The sequence below is a fragment of the Salvia splendens genome, chromosome 18, assembly GCF_004379255.2.
Source record: "Salvia splendens isolate huo1 chromosome 18, SspV2, whole genome shotgun sequence".
NCBI lineage: Eukaryota > Viridiplantae > Streptophyta > Magnoliopsida > Lamiales > Lamiaceae > Salvia > Salvia splendens.
In genome coordinates this window covers 17,260,808-17,267,065 of record NC_056049.1, presented here as the reverse complement: position 1 = coordinate 17,267,065, position 6,258 = coordinate 17,260,808, and the positions used below count along the sequence as shown (strand labels likewise).

At 38.4% G+C, this 6,258-nt stretch overlaps 1 long non-coding RNA gene across 1 annotated transcript; it reads left to right on the top strand.

Moving 5' to 3' along the window:
• Positions 1-5,340: 5,340 nt before the first annotated feature.
• Positions 5,341-5,661, top strand: LOC121777082. The gene is made up of 3 exons (XR_006045360.1): positions 5,341-5,375; positions 5,445-5,532; positions 5,611-5,661. It is a non-coding gene; the product is annotated as an uncharacterized LOC121777082 (long non-coding RNA).
• Positions 5,662-6,258: the final 597 nt, after the last annotated feature.

Below are 6,258 nucleotides of genomic sequence, written 5' to 3'. Positions count from 1 at the left end.
TACATATAAGTACTTTTTTTTAATTTTCTTTAAATACATATAAGCACTTTTTTTATTACAATGAACAGAATTCATAGTATCAAACTGTTATTCATCATTCATAAAAGTTCACAAAGAACTTTGTTCGAACAAAACGTCAAATCTGAACATACAAAAACGTAAAGTATTTAATAATAGATCACATTTCGACTAACATTGTGAATACACTAATGGAACTGGAAGCCGATTGGGAAACCGATTGCTTGCTTATCAGTGGCGCGGTCATTGCCACTGTTGTCATTGTCAAAAAGTGATGGATAAGGGCCATTGCACATTATCACCGACACTCAAAGCTGCAATTGATAAAATAAATTAATAATTATATACACCTTCAATTTAACCATCATCATATGCACTATGTATAACATAATTAGCCACAGAGAGAGAGAGACGTACATGGGAATTGAAAGCTCCAGCTTTGAAGCAATAGGGATGAGTGGACCGTTTTTTCACAAGTAATTACATTCACAACAAGTGGGAGTTTAGTAAGATCAAAATAGCTTCTTCATGTATTCTTCTTATTATCATATATTGCCTGCAATGCAACAGTCAATCAACAATCATATGAAAAGCAGAAACAATTAATACTGATTTCTACTCTACTAGAAAAAGAAGCTAAGAGAATGCATCATAACGTCTGAGATGCAAGATTAGTTTTTGCTACAAATAATCATCATCTTGTACTTTAGTATAATCTAGCAACTAACAAATATAAACATGTTAAATAAACTTTCTGAATTTTACTAATTTACCGTCAAGATATCATAAAATATTACCTCAACAGGATGAGGTCTATCTTCGTTGACAGAGTCCTCAGTTTCAGTTGTCTTTGTCAACATTTCTCCCGAAAACATCATATTTTCACTGCATATACATAATGTAATTAAATATGTAGCCAACAAAAGTAGTCAAATTTGCCAACTGGTGAAAATAAATAGTTACAATATCCATTATCATTGATAAATATTATGTGAACACATAAGAAGAAACTGCATCAATATCCCGAAATCACAAGTCATTAACCATCTCATATCAAAGTCAACAACGCTGCAATATCATAATAAAAGACAGGACTCAGATAAGAGACCAAGAGGAACTCGAGCAGAAGCTGAAAGGCCCGCCATTAAACAACACCACCCAAAATCACAATAAGAAATCATATATAAGAACAAAAATGAAAGTAAGAAACAAATTACTCTCTCAATTAATGAATTTAGCTTTAGAGATAACTTCAGTCTCACAATTTTCAGCATTTTTCAACACTAGAGCAAATTTCCAACTCCCAACAGAAGACTGGGGCTATAAAACATAGAGATTGTGGATAAAATATTCACATGATCAGTATGGAGAAGAGAAACAACTGTAGAATTAGAATATACTGACAGATATGTAGGAACAATTGAAAAAGCTATCACCAATACCTCTTAACTACTCTTTTGTGCTATGCCAAGTTTTCGTGGATTTTCAGATATGTAGTCCTCTTTTTCATATCCTTCTTCTCCCAATCTTTTTTATGAAAAGCTATGTTTCAGAAACAGAAACACAGATGTACCCCTTTACTTGTTCAGAAAAGATTCAGTCATGTGGATATCAGGCGGATGATGTGGCAAGCCTATACCATACGCAGAGAGGCAAGATTACCTGGTTTCTGTAAACTGCTTGTGCCAAAATATTGATGGAACTCGAGGATAGTTCTATGATGTAGTCTATGAACCAAAACACGGTGATATTTTCTATGAGGTATCAAATCAAAATTTTAGCGGGCAAGTCTAGAGTAGCGCTGTAAATACAAGATTAAATGTTGGAGCAAAAAAATGCATATAAGTTCAACTAGTCATGATAAATAAATTACAAAGCCAATAAAGATGAAATATGCAAAAAATGAAACCTCAACATGAAGAAATCTGGGTTGATTTGGGTTCGTTACAGCCTCAATAGCAGTGATATCAGACTAAGAAACTTCTATTTTGCTCTTTGGTAGCCCATCACGAAACTCTCACACCAGCTTCGTCTTGCCATTATTGAATTTGGCAGTCAAGTCACCTTTGCGGTTAGACTACCTCTAACAAGAACAAATGAATTTTTATATTCCAAAATCTAAAGCTAATTAAAGTAGCAACACCAATTCTTAAGCTCTATTGAAAAACTCTACGTTGTCTCTAACCCACCAAGCTCAACAATTTCATTCTAGTCACTTCACAAATTAGGCTTAATTTTTAAACCGTCTAAAGAAATGTGGGATTTCCACCTAGTTTTGCTAAAATTTGAATTGGGGAAGAACTTAAATACAAACCCTAACTTCAAATCTGAATCTGAAATTGGATGAACAAGAGGTGTGGATGGTTACTTACATAGAGGATAGTCATGAATATCATAGAGATTCTGGATTTCGGCGGCGGCGGAATCAGCCGTACAACCGATGTACAGAGAGATGAAATGTATGTCTGGGCGTGCAGAGGGAGAGAGATGTTGAGACAGAGAGGGAGACAAGGAGGGGACGCCACGTTCGGCTGAGGGAGGTGGTCGCCGGAGGAGCGGCGTGACAGCGGAGGGTTGTATGTGCGCGTGTGTCACGGTGTGTGTATGTGTGAGTTAAAAGTGAGAAGGTTTAGGAGTCAGTCATGCGGAAGTTGCAGAGGAAAGTTAGTTCCTCCATTTTCCCATTTCTATTTGCTTTATTTCTTGTTCCTTTTCCTTTTCCTCTTGTTTAAATTACTTTAATTACTAAAATCCAACGTGTACATGTCAAGTTTCGATTCTAATAGAAGTGCCAGCAAATGAGATTTCATATGGCATTTATTTTGAGGTGTAGTTAAAGGATATAATAGACATGTAGTGAAAAGCTAGTGTATTGATTGTATATCTATACTGGCATTTTTTATAAAGTGTAGTAAAAAAAGTGTAGTAAGAAGCTATTTTTCTAGTAGTGATTACTTAACGTGAATGCATTCCTAAGTGCGTGGTTATCTTATTCTTTTTCTTATTTCCTAGAAAAGTCTTTGAACCTTAATTAAATCGTGCGATTTAAATTTTATATGAAGGTCTACCAATTATTCGTTTAACAATAGGGCGTTACCTCCTATGTAAATTATTCAAGCATTAAAATAATCCGAGGTCTATCCATTATTTCAGAATTAATTAGCGTACTATATCTTAACATTAATTATTCGAGCACTAAACTAAAGTCTGAGAATTAAATTTATCATCGCAGGATTAATTAGCGGTCAATCAATTATTCGATCGGTCAGCGTAGGAGGGCCCGCGATTGAATTAAATTCTTATCCCAGCCTTAAATTCCTAAAGAGTGGCCCAACTCCATAATTAAATTCTTTCAAGGGCAACCCATTCCACCCATTTAAAATCCTAGGCCACAAGTTAATTAAGGAGGCCCAAACAAGGAATTTAAAAAAAAATAAGCAGGCCCCAACTCAAAGGAAGAGTGGCCCAACAAAAGAAATGCACAGCCCAAGTTTCACACTCAAAATATTTTTTTCGGTTAATACCCCCAACTCCATCGGCCAACAATTTTTTTCCCCAAATCCCTTCTTCTTCCTCTCAAATCCCTAATTAACAAATTCTAAACTCAACGGCGCCCCTTCTCTCTCTCGGGGTTTTTTCTATTTTTGTGCTAGAAGAGAGATAGGATTCCTCGTTTGTTCTAGAGTTTTTTTTGTTCCTGGTTTGGGAGAGACGCATGACCCTCATGCGTCTCCTTTTAATGAGACGCATGACAATTATGCGTCTTTCATAGAGACGCATGAGGGTCATGCGTCTCTCTTTTTTTCATTTTTTTTAACGACGCATGAGGGTCATGCGTCTTAGGAAGAGACGCATCTCCCTCATGCGTCTCTTTTTTTTTTTAATTTTAATAGACGACGCATAAGCGTCATGCGTCTTAGAAAGAGACGCATGAGGCTTATGCGTCTCTAATTCGAATTAAATCAGACGAGGCGAGGCAGTAGCCTCATTCACTTGCGACAGAAAGGCGAATTAGGCGATTTAGGCGATTTTTGATTGGAAATTCCGGCGAATCCGACCATTTTCCCTCGTATTCCGGTAAGTTTCGTTCAATCCTTCAACATTCCTTCCTTATTTGTTGTTAATTTGCATAGTTTGTTTTGATTTCCCCTAATGTTTGTAAATTAGGGTTTATAACAAATTGCTAAATTTTGGCCGCTTTTTTTGTTGTGTAGTTAATTGTAATGGATTTTAGTGGGTAAATTCATTCTATTGTATAGTTATTGATATGTTTGAGATGCTTGGTGTTGTGATTTTGGTTGTTATTGGAGAATAGAGTATAGGTTGAAATGCATCTTTTAATTTAACCTTCTAATTTAGTAGTTATATGTAAATTAGGCCTTATAAATCATGAATTGTATTGAATTGGAGTGAATCAATCATTTGGTTTATGATGTGTTGTTATTTGGACGATGAATTTGAATGTATATGTTATTTGTTTTGTGAATATGTACTTAGATTAGATGGAGACTTCAAGTTCTAGCGGGCAATTATTATATGGACCCGAAGACCCGTCCTTGCTAAATATGCAGAAACATCACATTTCACATAAACTCATGAAAGAGGGCACAACCCAAGTATTTAAGGTCCGAAGGACAGAAAGCAAGACTTGGGACGTCGAAATTCACGAGAATGTTAGATATTGGCTTGACGTCTTTGGTTTCAAAGGCGTGATCGATTGTGGGAAGCCCATGAAGGTGGACAATGAGCTGATCACGGCGTTGATTGAGCGTTGGAGGCCGGAGACGCACACTTTCCATCTACCGATCGGTGAGGCGACGATCACCTTGGAAGATGTGCAAGCCATTTGGGGCTTGAGGGCGGAGGGTCGCGTCTTCACAGGGCATGACTATCATGACAACTTTCCTGATTGGACCAACAAGTGCTGCGATCTGTTGGGATGGATACCAGATACTTCCACAGAGACAAAGCAAGGGTTTGCTGATGACCGCGCTGATCAACCAGACAAGGATGTCTCTAGGTGATGACCTACCTACGTACGTATACATCCAAAGGGCACGTATCCACGCCCTAATTTTATTAGGAGGTCTCATTCTACCGGACACCACGGGGTGTAAGGTGCCATTTATGTGGTTGAATGGGCTTGGGGATCCGGAAGAGGTGAAGACTATTAGTTGGGGAAGTGCGGCATTGGCCTACCTTTATCATTATCTGTGCGAGGCTTCCATGGATAAGAGAAAAGAGTTGGGCGGGCCTATGATCCTTCTGCAGCTATGGGCGTGGGAAAGAATGCCCACATTGAGGCCTGCGTTCATATGATTAGTTGTGCACGAGCCATATACACCATGTGGCGCCAGGTATATATCTAAATATTTTTTTTTATTAATGCATATTGGGTTATTTTCTTACATAAATTTTATGTATAGGTGGAAAGGAACAACGCAGATAGGAAATGCTCCTAGACACTCGGTTGAGCATTACCGTGACCAAATATCTCTGATTAGACCTGGCCAGGTGAATATTATTTCGGTTAAGACTTCATTTATGAACTTATTATGAAATTAATTTGGCATTTGCATTGCTGTTTTGTAGTTTATCTGGACGCCATACGCACGAGCCCTACTGCCTGACTACTGCAATGATGTGACTGGATGCTCTTTGTGCGAGACCTACTTGGTATGTTGGGCCTATGTCGAGGCCCATGAGCCTGGACGAGTGCGCCGACAGTTCAATCGGTATCAGGATATACCGCATAATGTAGACAGGATGCTAAGGAACGCCGATCATTTAGGCAAAAATGATCGGCGTGGTAAGAAGGGCAACAACTGGGCAAACACGCATCAATTCTTCATTGGGGAGTGGAACATGAGGTACGAAAGGTTCCAAGCTGCCGAATACACAGCTCCGATGTCCTTGAATATTCCCATGAGCCCGGGTTATATGGCGTGGTATAACAGGATTACCGTGACGTACATGACTCAGCCTGGGGCACGGGCCACTGCTGGGATGAACGAGTCGGCTGATTCGATGAGACTATTTGTAAGTTTGTTATATTAAACTATATGCTTTCATGTGATATAGATTGTTTCTTATTGATATTTGTATCATATTTTTGTCTAGGTTGAGGGTTTTCTGCGGGTTTTCCATTTAACTACGGAAGACGAAATGGACCCACGAGTGCGCCAGATTCGAGAAATTGTTAGGACTGTCCTCGAATCTACGAACAACGGTGATGTCATG